Source organism: Sturnus vulgaris, chromosome 10, assembly GCF_052056855.1.
Source record: "Sturnus vulgaris isolate bStuVul1 chromosome 10, bStuVul1.hap1, whole genome shotgun sequence".
Classification (NCBI taxonomy): Eukaryota; Metazoa; Chordata; class Aves; order Passeriformes; family Sturnidae; genus Sturnus; species Sturnus vulgaris.
Genome location: NC_142252.1, coordinates 16,508,462 through 16,527,718, shown reverse-complemented (window position 1 = coordinate 16,527,718; position 19,257 = coordinate 16,508,462). Strand labels below are relative to the sequence as shown.

The 19,257-nt window shown below is 46.1% G+C and overlaps 1 protein-coding gene across 2 annotated transcripts in view; it reads right to left on the bottom strand.

Annotated features, from left to right (window-relative positions):
• The window catches only part of DIS3L2 (DIS3 like 3'-5' exoribonuclease 2), a 179,678-nt gene that overhangs the window by 37,679 nt on the left and 122,742 nt on the right, over positions 1-19,257 (bottom strand). The window lies entirely within an intron of this gene.

Here is a 19,257-nt window from a genome sequence, read left to right as displayed (position 1 = left end):
GCAGCTCCAAGAAGGCATTCAGCAAGGGTTTTTGGATTTCAAACACAGCTTGTTTTATTAAGGGGGAAAAATTAATCCTCTTTCAACAAGCAACAGAATGGTTCTGTGGGGAGACTTTTTTGCTGAGAATGTCTTCAGGGATTTTATACACTGAACTGCCTAGAAAACAGCACAGAACTGAGTTCTGCAAAAGCCCTGCACATGCAATCAGCTCCTCATTACCCTGGGGAAGGCTGCTGGTCCCCAGGTCAGTGTCCCACCACTCTCACAGCCATGAAATGCAGCCCCTGGGCTGAGCTAAAGAGCTGCAGACCCTGACCAGGAGTCAGCAGGGAAGGCAAGAGGTGCAGCATCCTTTAGAGGAGGTAGCTGCCAGTCTTCCTGCATTTTTTGGGGGTCACAGAGATTCCTATCTGCTGCCGGTGCTGGACTGTGCAGGACTCTTGAAATGGTCTGGGAAGATCACCACAAGGGCTAAAGTCAAAGGATGTTTGTTATGATGAGCCTGACCTCTTTAAGCAAGGAAAGGAGGAGAGAGCAGTGTTGAGCCACTGCATTTGATCACAGACTCCTCTCCTCTGGGCTCCAAGAAAATTGCTAACTCAAATTAATGGCTTGTTCAGGAATGAACACAGAATTAAAACGTCTTTCTCCTGTAGGCTGTAAGGAAACCCTGTGTGCTGAATCACTAGATGATGCACTGATTTTCCTTTCCCTAAAGAGTAGCAAAGTCATACACTGTGCTCTCACTGACCCAAATAAAACTGCATGCCATGAAATCATTGAAAAATTCACCACCTCGAATACTGAGTTAAGAACCAACTACTAGGCTGAGACCAAATTCGGCTGAGCTCCCTTAACTTCTATACCCCTACCAACACAAGCTTCTGCAACACCACATAACATGAGTGTCCATGGTACACATCTCACAGTTCATATCACTGACCACTTAACACTCTCCACACTCCCCTTCTTGCAAGCCCTGATCTGGCACCATCTTAGCAGATCACTCAGATCCACTTTGGAGAGCAGTGTCCATGGCCGAACTAGCAGGGCTGGCTGGGCTAAGATCCATGAAGCCCCTGGCTGTGGATCCAGCCTCTCCAGATGCTATGATGGCACATGGCAGCTACTACATGGGAGCAGGAGGTCAGCAAGAAACAAAGGAACCTCCCCAAGGGAGACAAGCAATCACCTTGCTGGCCATATATGCTCCATAGGCAGAGTCCTCCAGGTGAGCTGCCCTGGTTTGGAGAATTGAAGGAGGAACTGGGAACTGCTTAAAGCCATTTTTTCTGGGTCAGTTTTTCTATAGCTTTCCTGCTAGAATATCAAGAAGCACCTCTGAGGCCAAAGGGACAGCAATTATCACAGACACAGATCCACCAGATCCTTTTCGTTGTGGAAAAGGCATTGCACCACAGAATCAAAGGAGACGAAGCACAAAAGAAAGTGCAAAATTTGGGAAAATTGTGGCCTTGGCAACTTTCAACAATAATTTTGATCAGGACAAACTCAGAAGTGCCTGAACCTCTTGTTTGCAGCTCTCAGCTAAGTGGGCTTCGGGGTTACACTAACTGAGCATTTCTGGTTATAGCTCACCTGGGCTCTGGATGCCCAGCACAGCTCAAGGGTGGAACCACCTCTGTGCAAGGACACAAGTCCAGGGGGAGGGAAGAAAGGAAGGAAGGGAGGAAGGAAAAAGGCTGGGAAGGAAAACAGCCTTGTTCTGACAGGCTGCCAGGGAAAGCTTTGGTGCACCCAGGTATGGGAAGGTGACCTTTCCACTATCTGGGGGGATGAGGTCCCATGGAACCTGCCTACCTCAAAAAGGAAGGTTACGGTTCCCAAAGATAATGGGTTTTCAACTTTCTGTTATTTTAATCCTCTCTGTGTGCTCATGGTATTCCAGACAAACAAAACACACCCTGCTTGGTGGCCCAGTCATCTCTGCATCATCTACCCGTTCCAGCAAGGCCTGGAAAACGGGGACTATACACAGCTTGAGCATCTGGGTCAATGCTGTCAGGCAAGAGGCTGTTGCCATCACCCACAGTGACAAGAGGATCACACTCAGAAAAAGGTCAGGTCAGGCTGTGACACAGAGAGATGAGTAACTAAACTCTGTCTGTCCCAGCAACCAAAGCTCAAGGCAGCCATGCTTTCACTGATTCACAAGCCATGCTCCTCTGCAGATCTGCCCTGCTGATGCACTGTCATAGTCAGCCAGGAGGGGGAAGAGGGCACCTGTGCTTGTCACCAGGAGTCCCTGTAGCCCTCAAATGAGCAGTCAAGCTCTGACTGTGTAGCCAGCAATGGTCCAGCTGCCTTTGCTCCTTTGGTGGCATTTGGCTCCTGCAGAGAGCACAAAGCCCTCAGGCAAAACTCATCACAGGGTGGAAAGACGGCAGGTAAGGCAGCTAAGGAAAGACGAGCTGTGCAGGGAGCGCACTGGGAATGCAGAGTCTGTAAACGTCCTATTAAGCTTAACACGGTTGTCCACACCCACTCAACATCTTGCAGTTGGGTCCTCTTTGCCACTGGAGCCTCAGGAGAGCTCCACTGACCAAACTCTGTCACTTCTGCATTGCCCTACTCACTGCAAAGGCATCCATGCTTCCCAGCACCTCAGTGCTTTGGAAGGTCAGCACAGATTTTTTCTCTCATGCTAAAGCTAATCTATGAAGTGCCTGCTGCCACAGACTTCCAAAAACAAAACTCAAGTGTCCTTTCCCAGCTCTCTGCACCCCTAAAGCACTGCTTCTCTCTGGTCCTATCTCATCCAGCAGATGCCCTTTCCTTTTGACTTCATTCTACTACACACAAATACTCTGGTTACTTCTGAATCACCGAAGGCTGCAGGGCAAGGCTGAGACAGATGTCAGCAGTGATCGACCACTTCATCATTCTTCTATCTGACTTCTGCAGCAATGTCACGAGACATCCAGAGCCTCCTGCATACACAAAGCCCTACAAAACTAGCAGCTTTTTGCAATCACCCCTCTGGCACAGCTTTAACTCTTATCCAATTTGACACTATTGCTCCTTTGAAGCTCCTTTTTGTGTATGTCAGTGTTCCTTGTCAGAAGGAGCTTGCTGTAAAGCCAGCAAACAAGCTAATTCCACAGCACAGAGCAAGGCACTGCTCCCCAAAATACTGCATTTTATACCTGCAGGGCAATGGGGGACTGAAATTTCTTAGAGAAATGCAAGTGCAGGGTGACCCCCATCACAAGGGAGGTTTATCAGAACAAGGGATCTTCGACATTAAACATATGAAATTATTTCATTTTACAAGACTCTGCTGGGCTTCCCTGGGAGAGGAGGGGGAGAGGAAATTTCCCAGTGCCAAACTGCAGTGTGATTTGGCTTGCAGTGCCCCCTTCGGTTGTGTAGCCCTGGAGCTCACATGCTAATAAAGATCCCTTTCCACTTCAGTGGCTCTGCACATAAAGAAGCGTTCGGCATGGTGTGTGCATGAACTCAATGGGAACAAGAGCTGGAACGCAGCCATGCTGAGAACAGAGTGCTGCCTACCAGGAGAGCCCCATCAATAATTGAGATGTCAGAGGCACAGGGAGGTGTGTGAATAAGAGCTGTCAAAAGGAGTAATTTGGATCTCTTTGGATACAGTGATGGATAGGCTCACTCGTCACCAGACACAACTGCAGTACACCCGAACAGAAGAGGAGCAGAGCACTGAAATTCAAAGGGGCTGGGGCAGGGGTTTTGATGGGCAGGATGCTGTTGACTCCACAGATGGGAGTATCTCATTTAAGGCACCAAGCAGGTGTGAGCACACTATCCTGTGACTGGTCAATGGAGACAGAGAATGTACTCACAGCACACAAAAGCCCTCACAGATCCTTGGTGAGGTTTGGTAGCACGTACTGCAAGCTCAAGGTGACTGTAATGCCACCTCCTCAAGGAAAGCCACCTCAAAGAAAGTCATCTCCCGAGCCCACAGCACTGAGGGCTTGTACATAATTGTAGAAACAAAACACTTGTTTGTACAATTACTCCACTCTTTGGATAAGTAACATATTCCCACTCTCTATTCCTACATCCTTAAATCCAGCAGAGGATGCAGCTGGCTGACATCAGGATGCTCCTTGTTCCCCACCTGCCAGACACTGACATGCTTCATTTGCACCCAAAGCTCCCACCCCACCCTCAGCAGAGGTGAGCAAACACTAAACCAGTGCACAAATAGGAGACACCAGTGAAGCAGTCTCTATATTGACCTGACTGGGCAAATTCTGCATGCCCCTTGAGTAAATGGCTTGGCTTGGATCCTCTGTTCCCAGCCTTGGCTCTGAGCATCAAACCTTTGTCATGAGATGAAAAGTTTTCTCTGCACATGCACTGTGTCAGAGAGGTATTATGGGTTCAGCCCAGGAACCAGGTCACCGATTTGAGCTGTCCCAGTTGTAGGGCGACGTAAGGGCAGCCTTGGTTGGAACCGGTCAAGGTAATTCCACTGATGTGGGAGGTATTCAAGCAGAAAGAGTTCACCCAGGGCAAGGAGGCAAGGCAGAATACGAGCCTCCAAGACAGAAAACAGGGAACTGGATCTAAAGATCACATTGAAACCGTCTCCTCAAAGGCAGGGCTTCTTTTTCACCCTGGGCACTTAATCAGTTTTAACCCCATTTGCACCGAAGTCCAAAAAGGCTGGCATCTGCTCTGGGCTGGAATAAAGACTCCCCTCCCCAGCAAGCTCTAGAAAGCTTTTTAAGAATAAACTTAGTCATCAAGCAGGTTTTTACGCCCCGCCCAAACTTCGGTTTTGACCCGAATAAGAAATAGTCCTGAAGTCCTGACACTCACTTTTAAAACCACAAAAACGAGCCATGCTCCAGTAACGTAATCACAGAGTTTTCTGGCACCTCATCCCTTAAAAATACATCCATCTGCCTCCACGCAGGCCATCAAACTCAATCTTGTTCACAATGGATTTCCCAATTCCTGCGTGCTGGCAGCACTGCAGCGGTGCTGGCTGTGCCGGCTGGATGAGCCCTTACAGCAGCACAGGCTGCAAATCTCACAGCTGTGTTTTCACTTAAAGAAGCTGCTCTGGAGACCAAAGCACTTCTTCCATGAGCTTTTCTATTTGGGCTGCAGCTCAAAATTGCAGGGAGAAAGACCCTGGGTCGTAGATAAAGAACATGTGGTAAGGACAGGATGGGGGTAATAAAGGACAAACTAAAAGTCCTACAGTGGAAAAAAGAGGAAAGACAAGGAGACTTGCTACCAGCTCGAGTTACCTCTCTCACTGGGTTGGAGCAGTCCTTTCCTTTTGGCTTTGTAGACAGCAAATGTTTGGCCAATCTCAGCACCTGATTATGGGACTGCTGTTGCTCCTGCTTGGAAGTCATGAATTGGTCCTAAACTGGTACATCACACCTATTGCCTCCTCAGTGAGGCTCCTTCTCCCATCCCTAAGAGCACAATTTCCAGGTGAAGGTTTAAATTCTCTAGGAGGTTCCTGAAGCTGTCCCTGCTGCCCCATGCCCTCAGCACATTAGCCAGCAAACTGCCTCTATGTAGTGATCCATGAATGTGGCTACAGATAATGTCAAATCAAACCCCAATCCAGCCTAGGAGAAGGAACTGAAACACATTTGGGGTATTACTCTGGTCTGAATCCCTCTGCTTACTTTTATTTTAAAATTCTACCATTTACTTAGCTGCTGCCTGCATTATACAGCTGCATAAAACATGGGAAAAGCCAGTGAATTCCTGACATGGCAGCTGGAAGGGAGAAGACAGCTCTTCCCACTTAAATTAATCTGGAAACCCAAAGGTTCCCAGCCTGGGACCCAGAGCCACAATAAGCTATTACTAATTATCCCACAGGCTGCAACAGCCCTTGCTCTCCAAACATCAGCCATGGGATGCAGTGAGAGGGTCTCCCTGCCATAGAAGTGAAGTCACCAGCACACACTCCCCTGCTACATAAGAGGGGTGCCCTATTGATGGCTAGTGGCCTTCAAAACCTCTGCTATGGGTGGTGGGGCAGCACAGCAAAACCACGAAGAACTGTGGCTGGATCCTCTGCAAATACAGGCAGATTCTGTCACCAAAATAACAAGCATCACACCCTTGGCTTTAATGTCACAGCTACAAATCAAAACTGAAGAGCCTTTCTAGAAAGAAAGGGCACAGACAACTTTCACCACTTGGCAAAAATATAAACTGCAAATGAGTTTATTTTTAAGTATTCACACTTGCCTGCATTGGAGGTTTCGGACGCAATCCACAAAGAAATGGATTCAGATTTATTTAGAAAGAAGAGCTGAATACTTCCGTTCATTTTATAAACTGGATGAGCTCATTCTCTACATGCATGATTAGGAAACCACAAAACTAAAATACAGATTATACAATTGTGAAGAGTTTAAATTTGTGGATTAAAAATACCTTCTTCAGAAGCTAACAAATTGTGACACTGCACTGCATGCCCTAGACCACTAGGGAACTGTCAATGAAGTTAAAAGTATTTTCTACACATACACCAACTTGAAAATAGAAGCAAAACATCCCTAGGAAATGCCACATTAAAAAAAATGTGACACTAACAAGACATATGCCAAGTTTCACTGCTTGGCTGTTTCATTTTCTGTTACTCAGACCTTTTCTCCCAGCTTCCCTTTAAAGCATTCCCAGCTCTTTTGTCCCAGTCTCATCCATGCTCTGACAAAAGACACTTTCACTAATTTCACCTTGTGCAGTAACAAAACCCTCACAAGATGGGCTTTGCCAGCCTCAACTGAGAAAAGAGAATTTGGGCTGCAGAAAATTCTTGCATTTTGAAAACTGATGATGACTACAGGCTTAGCAGGAAACAGTTAACAGGGGAGCAACTTCATCCTACCCAGCCCCAAAGGTCTCTTCTTTACTTGAGAGATATGGAAATTAACTTGGGAAAGCAAGAATTTGGGAGAGGAAGATGATCAATACTCTAGCAAGAAGGTAGATTGCCATCAGGAATTTGAAACAACCCCAGAGACTCCTGGGGAGGTAAGACTGCCCCTTCTCAAACAAGAGTTGATGGCAAGTAGTTTCCCTGTCTATGAAGAAGTTGATGGCTGGAGGGCAGCACTCAGAACTCTTGTACTCATCAGAGGGTTAAAATTCCCTAGGAGAGATCAGAAGCCAATAGCCAGAGGCCAGGGAGCAGCACAGGGACCTGTAACTGGTGTGAACAGGAACAGGCAAGACCTAGGTCTGCTGTGTGAGGAGAGAGGTGGGAAATGGAGCTGCTGACACTACAGTTCCAAAGCCCACAGGCACCTGCAGTTGGTGCAGAGCCTAGAGAAGGAGAGAATGACACCAGCAGCACCCATTGATATCCAGGATTGACACAGATCCTGGGCTTCAAAATCCCTGGCTCACCCACCAGGAGCTGGCAGAGCAGCAAATACATCCACTGCTCTGAAAACCCTGGAGCAAACAGACCAACCACATGAGTTAAAGTAACCACATGAAAAAAAGGAAATATTTGTTACTATTAACAAGGAGAGGAACTTTGAGGGTACAGCTGACATAAAATTTCCCCTAAGCTGACCAGTGCCAGCAGCCAAAGAAAGGGTATTTGTGTGCAGCCGTGGTCAGCCACAGCCAGGACCTGGGGGGTTTGTGGGACCAACACCAGCTTTGCCCTAGGTTGGGTGGTGTGGAAGTCCATATGTGAGTCCTTGATCTGGCAGAGAAAAACGAAGCCTGATCAGAAAGAGCTCCCTAAGGCATTTCTGTCCCAAAATGAGAGCCTGAAAGAAAAGCAATTGGTTGTGTTCCATACTTGCTTTAGATGAAAAGTGACACAATCAAGTAGAAACCCTCTCTAAACTTGCTGCTTGGTATGCTGTTATTATCCCAAACTGCTGTTATTTCAGACAGACACCTGACAGCCATGCCTGAAAACAGATCTTAACATACTGACCCCAGGTTTAAGCAGCCTGAAGTTTAACTTCATGCTTGGCCCTGCAGCTTTGAGAGAGTCCATGGTCAGTCAGAAGTCAGCAGCTCCCAAAGAGAGATCCAACTCCTGATGGATGCAGAGTTCTGCTAAGGCACACAGCACCAGAAAGGAAACAAGGTGGTGCCCCACAGGCAGTTTCTTTAATGGAAAACAGATCAAGAACAGTGGCAACATCGGATGAAAAGTGAGAGGGAAAACAGCCCTTCATACACAGGGTTTCTGAGAGCTGCCCCAGCTTCACACTGGCAACAGGCAGTAGTTACCTGGAGGAGGATGTGACACTGTGCTGCCTTCAAATGGCCCAAGTCACAGGGAAAGGCAAGGTAAGAGCCGTGGGTGCAGATGTGTCTGGGTATGTGGCAGGAGGAAGAAAGGTTTGCTGTCTTTTATGGAACCTGCTATAGCACAACTTCCCCTCAACCCATGAGCCCTGGAGGATGCTAATATGCTTTACATATCAGCATGTTTCACAAATCAGCCTATTTTGTGTCTTCCCTATGACTATTTTGTACCTTCCTGTAATGTGTTCAGTCTTTGTCATTGCTATTGGGAGGATACAGGGAACTGAAGGCAGATCAAACACAGCAAATCCTATTTTCTTAAGTTTGTTAATGCAAACTGCTTCCCCTGCTAAGCCTCTAATGGAGCTGAGAGAATCCAGGAGCACAAATTCAGCACCCAGGTCCTGCCTCATGCCTGGAGGGATTTCCATAGAGTCTCACTGGAAGACAGATGAAAGCTTGTAATGCCCTCCATACAAGAGATAAACCCATTAAAATATGAACAGTCTCTGTGCTGACATGCTAAGAGCTCTACCAGGTAACAAGAGCGATCACAACAATATTTCTAGGTTTAGTTAAATCTGCAACCCATTAAACTGAGACTATGAAGAGCAGAATACCCTGATTACACCACACTGATCTCAGTTTGACACACACATCCTTCTCCCTCATCCCTTGGGGTGCTGCTGTGACACACCTGGCAGTCCTGAAGTCCAGACCTCGTGCTGCTGACTCAAGCTTTGCTCAGTCTCTGGGGACAACCGGGACTTTCTTGCAGGATGTTACAATCTGCCAGGACTGCAAGCAGCTGCGCTGTGTCCTTGGTCAAACCTTTTCCCGACACTCTTACAGCATGGGGACGGGAAGGCATTTCCTGCCATACACACTCAGAGCTGCACAGCATCTCCTAAGGCTGCATGCCACAGAACACCACTCCATATCCCACCATGGCAGTGCTGGCAGCCTCCTCCCTGGCCACAGGTCGGCCATGTGCCATGACCTCCTTTCCCTGACTTCACCAAAATCCCGTGGCATGTCTAAGCACAGTTGCTCAGTGCATAAGTAGGAGATCCAAAGCTTTCTAGAGACATTCCTCTCCATTCCCATGGACAGCAAGAGCTGCTGCTGTTAGCACAACTGCCAGGCTCCCCTGGGAAGAGACTGATTGAATTCTTCTGGCAGCAACCTGCCCCTGCCCACATTTTTCTAGAGGCTCCAGGCTCCACTGTCACAGGAAAAGAAGGAAGCAGGAGTGGACAGTGGCCAGGAGACTTTTCCCACCAGGCCTGACCCCCTGGAAGCAGGGCAGGCACCCTGCCCTCCAGCTAACCCATGGCCAGCTGTCCTCTGGCTCCAACACAGCTGCACTTCAGCGGAGAAGCAATTTCTGCATGTAGGCACTTCAAAAAGGGCTCTGGAAAGGTTCACATTGAAAAGGTGTAAATTCTGTAGCGTTTTTGTGGGGGAAAATTGAAAGCCCCTGATGCTGCTGTGTATCCCTGGGTCAGAGTGTGGGGGGTAGGATCAGGGAATCTTCTTCCAGTGCTAATGCACAGCAGGCTGTTACAACCCTCTGTTCCGTACTGTGACTAAACATATGTAAGGGGCTCAACATGGTTTATGTTCAGTAGCTGTGGTTTCCAAGCAGTATAGCATTTCTTTAAAATGAAGATACATAATATTTTAAAACTATTTTTAAAACCAGCCACAAATTTGCAACCTTTTACATCATCCCTCCTTCCTCCCATCAAACCTAAAACACAGAGTCAGAGAAGATCAGCAAGCTCATGTGTGAGAACCTGGCTGCAGGGATCTCACATGTGCCTGTGCACACCCAAACACAGAGGGAAGCTCAAAGCTATAATCCAGGTGCAATCTATGTTTAAGGTTTCAAAGACATCCAGGATGTATTCGACTGTTCAGAGGTGTGGGTACCAGCATGTTGTATGCACAGCAGGAGAATCTAAGAGCTGAATCAAAGCATAAAGTTGTTTATTTAACAATCTGCTTCAGCAAGTGTAAGGTTTCCTGCCCCTGGGAGTTCAGCATACAAGCAACCTGATTGTGTACCACCCTAAAATCTCATCACAGCCCTTCCTTGCTAGGACTGCTCCCATCCACACCTAAAGCAAGTCACAACAAAACTGAATCTCAAATTCCCATTTTTAACATACCCCTCTGCAAGGCAGCATCAGCTGGAGTGGGGAAATCTCATCAAAATCTTTAGAAATTATCCTTTTAAGATATTCTGCAAAGGACTGCTCCCTAGAAATGCCTGTCTACTGTGGAGCACAGCAGCTCTTGCAGAGCTCTTTGAGTTTTGCAGTAGTCTTGCATAAATCAGGCTTTCCAGTTTCACAGCTTGATGGACTTGGGTCTTTGTTGGGTTAATTCTGTCCAGTCAGCTCTGGAATAGTTGTCCATACCAAAGCAGTACGTTTTAAAGGCAGAAACCAACACCATATTTTACAGAGACAGTGAAGTTCTTAAAATTAGTTATTTATTCCAACAATATTAAAAGGAGACACACTGCTTTCTCAGTCATTTTTCCATTCGTAGTATTTTTATTTTTTTTAAACCCATGAGCCTAATCCCTAATTTCTCTATGGAACAGCTGGAAGGAAAAGATCACAGGGAAGAAGGATCAGCCTGCTAGAGCATCCACTGTGCTTACTCTGCCTTTGGAGAGGTTGTTGGACTTATGGCTGAGATTATATTTTTAAATACTTTCTGAAAGTAAATAAATAAATAAAAATATCTCCAGGCATCAGTATTAGATTGTGAAGGAGACCCAGACAATGCACGGGAGGCTAGAAAGGAGTCAGTAAATTCTAAGGGTGTAGAACAGGAGAGGGGATTAAGCCTGGTGATTAAATTAGGTGACGCATGAATACATTCCAATGCACAACATCATTCAAACACTGGACAAAACATATGGCAACAATGGAGAGTGCTGCCCACGAGGTCACCTTTAATATGATTAGCCATGGACGCCTGAAAGAAGATCTCCAAGTACCAGCGTGGTAACCCTGCTTTGTGCAGCCCGGAGGAGCTCCCTGTGAAAGCCTTTGAGGCTCCCTGAACCCGCACAAACGGCTGCTGTGTGTTCAGGGATGTGCCCGAGTCCATTGAGAGCAGGACACAGACAAAATAAGAGCCTTGAGGCCGGGCGAGCGTGCTGAGAGTGGTTTTTGTTCCCCACTCACAGGGCAGCAGTGGGAGCTGTCCCCAGGGTGTCCTGCCTGACAGCTGGGTCACCACACGGGCTCCCCTGTTCCGCTTGGACTTTTCAACTCCGCCGTCCTGCAGTCACCGGCACGGCTCCTCTCTTTGAAGGGGGAGAAAGTGCCTCATCCATCACTGACACGAAGGCAGTTAATTCACTTCTTTACAACTGGAAAGGCTTTTGCTGTGAGCAGGAGGGAGTGCAGGAAGAGTAATGAAATCCAAAAGGGAGCCAAATGATGCTTTCCTCTGCTAGACGCCAGCGCTGGCAGTGCTTGCTGCTGGCACCGTCCGTGGTGGGTGAAAGGAGACTCTTTTGTGGTATGCCATTAGCTACTTCCAAGGCCCCAGTTCATGTTTACCACAGCCACTGTGTTACTTCACTTGGTATTTTTTTCCAGTCCTGTTGATCATACTCAGAACTGACCGAGTCCGTTTGGAAGTCTTGCTCACAGAAAGCAGAAACAAATTGCTTTTTGAAAAGACTAATTTTTTTTTTCCTTCTGTAAAACAAACCTCACACTGCTTTCCATAAACCCAACCTAAAGCTGAAATCCTCACTTAAAACTGAAGAGTAAAGGTCCCTGCTAGTCTTTGCCCACACTGGTGGGCTCAGCCATGTCACTCACCCACGGAGGTGCCACAAGCCATAGGAGCATCCAGCTGTGCTGCCCAGACTGCACAAGAGGGCATCTCACACTCTGGCACTGCTCTGCAGCCCTATCACAACTGCAGCCAGCATGTTGTCACAGGATCACAGAATATTCCAAGTTGGAAGGGGCCCACAAGGATCACCAAGTCCAAGTCGTAGGTGAATGGCCCATAGGGGGATCAAACCCACATTATTACCATGCTCATTATTACCAACTGTCCTGTCAACTGTAATGGGAAGAAACTCTCCATGACATCAAAGATAATTTCATGTGAGTCACTCTGCATGAAAACCTTGCTGTAATCAGGTGAGCCCTTCAGACTGCTGAACTCTACCCCAGAGGACCTTGGCACACTCAGCTGAGTTCCCCACAAGGTTTCTGCAGGCTTTCAGCATTTCAGATTCCAGGCAATGACTAACTGGGGACACGTGAGGGACAGGTCCAACAGCAACTTCTTTCACACACTTTGTATCTGCATGGTTGGAAGGTGAAAGTCACGGAGACAACCCCATGAGCAACTTGCTCTGGCTACACAGGTCCCAGCAGCTACAAAGGCTCAGTGACAGAGCAGCAACAAACATGGAACAGGACTGCCACCAGCTGAGCTCCTACTACTGCCAGGAAAAGGAAAAGATCATCTCCTAAAGCCCTTTCCAGTTTTACATTTCCAGCATGCCATAACTGCAGAGCCTTAACTCAACAAACGCCAGGCACTGCACTGTCACAGCTGACATTCAATAAGCTGAGAGATTCCTACCCTCTCATACCACAGAGTCACCTTTGATCCTTCTAATAGATTTCTTAGACTCTCATGGAATCTGCCAAGACTAAAGATCAAGCCAGTTTCTAATGAGACAAGGCAGACTGTGCAGCTGCATGCTAGTTCTAAAAACATTTAGGGCAACAGGTACATGAAAGGTTTGTGTTTTTCTTATTGCAGACAAACAGAAAAGTTCTTCTCCAAACCCTTCCCTCTTTCACAATGAAAATTAATGAGGGTTGGGAGAAGAGCCTGCGCCCTTGGCCATTCAAGCTCTTTTCAGTAAATCTTCCTCCTCTGAACTGTGTTTTGTAGCCATCACTGTGGCTTTGTCATCACTATGACAAAGGTTACTTGTGGCAAAACCATTGATCTTCAGTGCTGAGTCAAAAGTAAGTTACAGATAATTTTCCTGAAGGAATGATGCCCAGGTGATGTTACTTTCTCCAACTGCTTGGGGCTGGGGCAAGTCCTGTGTCCCTTGCAGAGCTCGGCTGCAGGTGGCAGCTGTGAAACTTTGAAGAAAGAAGGTCATCCACTTCACTCCTGAGCAGTATCCATTTCTCCCTACAAAGTGGGCCCACAAGGACAAGTTTGACACACTTCTGTCTGCTGGATTTCTTCATCCCAAGAAAAATGTACAATATCTTGTTGGTCCTGGCACGTGGAGACCAATTGGCTTCTGTGCTGGACCTGGCCTGTGGAAACTCCATTCAGATACCATATTTCTATGGTATATTTCCCAGTGCCCCTTGTCTGCTCTAGTCTTTATCTCAGAACTCCTGGGACTCTGAGCAATAGCATTCTTCCAGCATGGAGAATCTCAGAGTACTTTCTTGCACTCTTTTAAGGAAAGACACACCTGTCTACTATCTCAGCTGCTTGCAACAGCACCATGTTCATGGTCTTTAAACTGATTTCAAGGAACCTCTATAAATGCTTGAGAATCTGAAAAGAGATGACCACACTGCCAAAGGATTTCAAGGCTGACCCCCTGGGTAAAGGATATTTGCCAACAGCTCCCCTTGGAACAATGTTATGGATCCATCAATATACCTACCTTTTACTCCTATCTAAACATGAGAAACCAGCTCCCCAACTCATTTAACCACCTATATGTTGCCCATTGTCTTATTTAAAAAAACCAAAAAACCAACAACTAAACAGCAAGGCAATATGAGCACAGCATTCACTTTCAGTAATGTTTGAAAATAATAAAAAACAGAGAGCTGAAGTGAGAATTCAAAACCTCAAAGTAATTTCGACCATACATACAAGAGTAGGGAAAAGTTTATACATGATGCAACAGAAAAAATGACTCACTTTCTGCAATGCCAAAGCCTGTTTTAGTTCATTTTGTCTTCTATACCTGCTAAACACATCAATGACCGAGAAATCATGTAATAAATTGCATTTTTTCAAGTTCCACTTTAGCTATTTAAGCATTTTATTTCCCAGTATTGTGGGTCAGGTTCTACTCTAACATGCTAATCAGAAATAAAGTGCAAGCTGGATCAAGGGGTTTGTTCCACAGAAAAGCAAGGATAGTCTTGAGATTAAAACAGAGACCTTGAAATTGAGGTGAAACTACAACTCTAAAGTTAATGAAAAACCTCCCACTGACCCATGGGATTGTGAATTTTTCAGCATCGCCATGAGACGCCCAGGAAGTGACAGCTCTGCAGCCCCCCAGTTCTGCAGGATCAGACAGATCAAACCTATGACAGGGCAGGTTTACTTCAACTGTCAACGATGGCACAAATTAAATTCTGCTGTATTCAGGCTAGGCTGGTTTAAAAAAAAAAAACAAGCAAGAGTAACTGCTTGTATTTCTGTAACAGAAACAGTTAAAGGAATTCTGTGACAGCCCAGTTAAAGGAATTACCCACAAAAATCCCTCCACAGTGATTTTGCATGGATCGTTTCTTCCACATGTCTCAAGTCCCTCATGCCACTTGAGTCCAACAAACTCTTGAGGCTACTTTCTCACTGCCCCTTGCTTAATTTTCAAGTGACCACCAATTTAATGGCAGCCCATCACAGATGGGCAAGAGACTGTGGTCAGCTTGGTTGGTAACTAATTAGCACAAATGCAAGATACTAGCTATCAGATGAGATCCAAAATAGAAATATTCCTTAGAAGGCAAAGTTTAGTAGTGGTGGCAGGTTTAAGGTGTTGACAATGCAATAACTTGTGAATACACATCTTTGGGGAGAGATGGGTGTTTGTGGCTCAAGATGGAAGCAGGAAACCACAGGGAATGTGTCTCCCACAGGTGAATGCAGAGCTGCACAAAGATGGAGCACACTCAGGGAGGAAATCTTCCTTAAATCCAACCTAAAGAAAGAAGTGCAACGTGGACCAACAACCTTATCTGAGATGTCATGCTTCATGCCCCCATTTTATGCAATTCCATATTCAGGGGAAATCCATACTCTGAATTATGTTTGTTTGCTTGAACAACTTCCCTGTTACCACATGAAGATGCAGAAAAGGGCAAGATAAGTGATCCAGACTACTCAAGACAGATTCAAAGCCACTTGCTTTCAAAACAAATCCAAGAGGTTGCTCAACAAAATGTACTCCAAATGAATCACTGCAAACTCTAATAGGACATATAATTTCAGAAGATGTGAGCTTGGACTTGAAATTTTAAAGATAAACCCCAAAGTGGACTTCAGCAGGCACTGGTTTCCTCAGATGGGGCAAGACCAGCTCTGTCCTCAGCTCAGCTGCTGAGATCTTGGCTAAGGCTCCTGTAGTCTCATTTCAGAGGGCTATGAAAACAACAGGTGCTCGCTGAGCTTCTTTCTACTTCAGCATCCGTATGCCATAAATGACAAAAGATAAAATATCCCAGGACTCAGAAGGAGTTACCATGCCCAGAAACACCTGATAAAATGAGCTGTGGCCATGAATTTTTTCCCTTCTCACTTTGGAATTGAAATGAGAAATCACAGAACTGTAATGTCAGAATCTTTCATCTCCTTCCAAACGTTGTCTTTTGTCATGATACAATTAGCCTTTCTTCTATATACTGTTGGGTGAAACTGAAATAGCTCTGACAAAGAGCTGCTACATCTTCACCTATGGCAGACAGATCACATTTGCTGTTATATCAGTCAACACCCAGTGACTCCATTTAAAGAGGATGATGGATTAGCCATGCAGTCAACTATAATTAATACCTGAAAAAAAAAAAAAGCCCTTGTCAAGTCTTTGTTCAAATACGTGATAAACAGAATCTGGAACAACAAGAGACTTTCTGATGACGTCTGTTCATCACCACGGAAGAAAAACACCAAGTGGAGGGCAAGACTCTCAGAGCAAGGATTGTTTCCTCAGCAGAAAATGTAAAATAAGAATTTCCTCCCAGCACTCACCCCACATGCACCTCTACACAAACATGTGTTTTCCTGGGTTTTATTCATCTTGCTATCAGAGACACCAAAGAACCAGTTTGTTTCTGCTTCATTAAGAACCAGTTTTTCCATCCTGAATCTTTTCCAGTATAGCCAGCAGAAGCCACTACTCTCCCTATCAACCTCAAAAATACCAGTGAGCAGCTTGCTCAGCTAGATCAAGCACTGAATCCTCTGTTCACCTGAGCTATCAGCATCACATTTGGGACACATTCCACCACACTAAGCCAACACAGATGCCCTCTATTTCCCCTAGACATGCTATTTGGCACTGTCTGAGCCCACTGTGAGCAGACACCACCAGGCTGTCTATCACAAGGCAAGGGCAAGACCCATCTGCGAGCAGCTCATCCACGGAACCAAGAGATTTGTACTTCATGTGTGAATTTGGAGTGCTTGCAAACACCTACACCTTGCCTGCAGGTCAGCATGTGATGACTGCCAGCTCACCCCCACTCTACAATGGCTAATCACCAACTGGATTCAATCAACAGAAAAAACCAAGCAATTTGGAAGGTCTAATAATGTACTGTCCACTGCAACTCTGTCCCAGGCAAGCAGGAGGGACTTCCATGGGATAGCAGCCCACTGACTCAGTCTTGGCACACATGGGCAAAGCCCAAGAACTGAAAAGAATGGGGAGAGAGGCTAATTGTGAAACACATCAATTGCATCTGCACTGCAGAGATGTGCTGGCCACAGTTCAGCCCTCCTTGTTTCTGTGCTCTGAATTGTGAGATGTATCTGCTGGGGAACCAGGATAAAAACACCCTGTCCTTAACTGGGCCAGCAATACACAGCAAAAACAAAGAAGCACCAGTTCTTATTCAACAGCTGTCAGTAATAAACATGAGATGAAGAGAATGGTCAGCACTGACCCAAGCCACTGGATTTGGCAGGGGAATCCGATAAAGTCCTGCCAGCTCTGCCACCAACTCACCGTGTGAGCTCAGGCAACTGCTTCACCTCTTCATACTATTCCAATCATCTGGAAGGAAGGACCCAGCTCCTCCTCTGATACTTGCTCTGAGGCTAGCAGGTGAAAGATAACTAACACTTCAGCTGTGTCACAGAGCATCTCAAAATTAAAGCAAAATACCTGTTTTTACAGAGAAGTTTCTCAGCTTGCATGTCTGTGATAGATTTAATAAAACTCAAGGGTTAAGCTGCGTTTGTTTAGAAGAAAACCACTTGTATATCACCAGAGGTCTTGAATATCTGAGCTGGAATACTTTCTCCAGGAAGAATAAAGTCATAACCCATTCTTGCATTACTGATGGTAAATTAATGCCAGAGCACCACTGTGTGGGGAGCTCCTTCCTGGCTGTGTTTGCCCAGACATTTGGCTGCAGTGGCTCCCAGCACAATGCTCCACAGCCGAGCCCTGTGCTCCAGCATCCGACTCTCCCCTCCTGCCAGAGCCAGCTCGACCACTTCACCACCTGCTCCTGCTGGGACACAGCTGCTCGGCTCTAAAAGAACCATCGGGGAACGGCGGGACACGTGCAAGGACATCAATCCTACCCACACCCCTGGGAAGACTTCATTAAAATCCCAGGGCAAAAGACTAGATTCAGAGAGCTTTCCACTCAAAATCCTAATTTAATCAAATTATTTTAAACCTCCTGGCAATGCAGACATCTCCATGCAAGCAGAGAGATGCCCAGCCAAAACACACCCCCTCTATAACGTGATCCCATAGCACCTCCATCCCACGTGGATCCTCGGTGTGTGTGCAAACCTCCTGACCACTGTGGTGACATCTCGTATTTTCCTGCCAAGTACCATGTTCCTCTGTAGTACTGCAGAGGAGACATGCTGAAAATCCTCCCTACTTTTCTGACCCACCTTTGCACATGTATTTTGGATACTCCTGCAGGGAAGAGCAGCATTCCCCAGGAAGAAGCTGCAGCCTTAGATGCTCGTTTTGATGTATTAACTGGGGCTATGAAAAAGACATAAAATCCCCAAAGGAAATTAATCTCCAAGTACATCCAACATTCCCCCAGCTGCCTTATGTATCACACAGTATAAGCAACTGCCCATAATGATCGTACAGCACCTGCTGTCCCCATTCTGGGTTTCAGTGATGTCTCTTTAACCAGACATCAAAGAGAAGGAGCAGACAATAGTGGAATTGTGATAGGAAGTGAATAGTGAAAGCTCCTTGTCAGTCTGAGTTTCCATTTATCTCACAGACCCATACATACTGCCCACCCTGCCTCTGCTGTCACGTTTATGCACTGTTGCTGTAACAGCCTCTTTAGGGAAGTATCATAGCAGTTTCCAGGCTTTTATAGATGGGCCTTTTGGATTCTCTCCTGCACCAAAGCCAAGTGGCCAGCCTACGCCTCAACCTACCCTCATGGAACCGAATCTGAGATGAATTTGGTACCCACATCACATGCCATGCAATGAGCACCACAACTTTCTTTTTAAGACTGACCAAGAGATGCAGCCCCTGCTCCAGTCAGGGGCTGGAGCAAAGCCATTTACTCCTCCCTTGAATAGTCCATGCACTCACTATGCAGGGATAGCACATACAACAGCCTTGGACAGAAACCTAAGGATGACTCCAGGTAATAGTCACGCCAGGATGAACCTTTCTGCCCCAACAGTATTTGAAGACATAAATTCAGAACGTGCTATTAAAGTAAACACCTCAGACCGAAGTCTGTGCAGCATTATAGTCCTTTTCTGTCCCATCTAAATGCTTCTTCCAATCCTAAGTCTTCCATTTGTATACTAATTAACTGTATTTTGCACACAATGACTGTTTAACCAGGGTAGAAATATTTATTACATTCACAAAGCAAGAATAAAAGACCTGAATGCTCATATACAGACATGAGGCAGGAAATATGACAAAATAATTTCCCATAATTATTTCCAGTACTTGCTCATATTGGAAAATTTTAACAATGAGAGTAA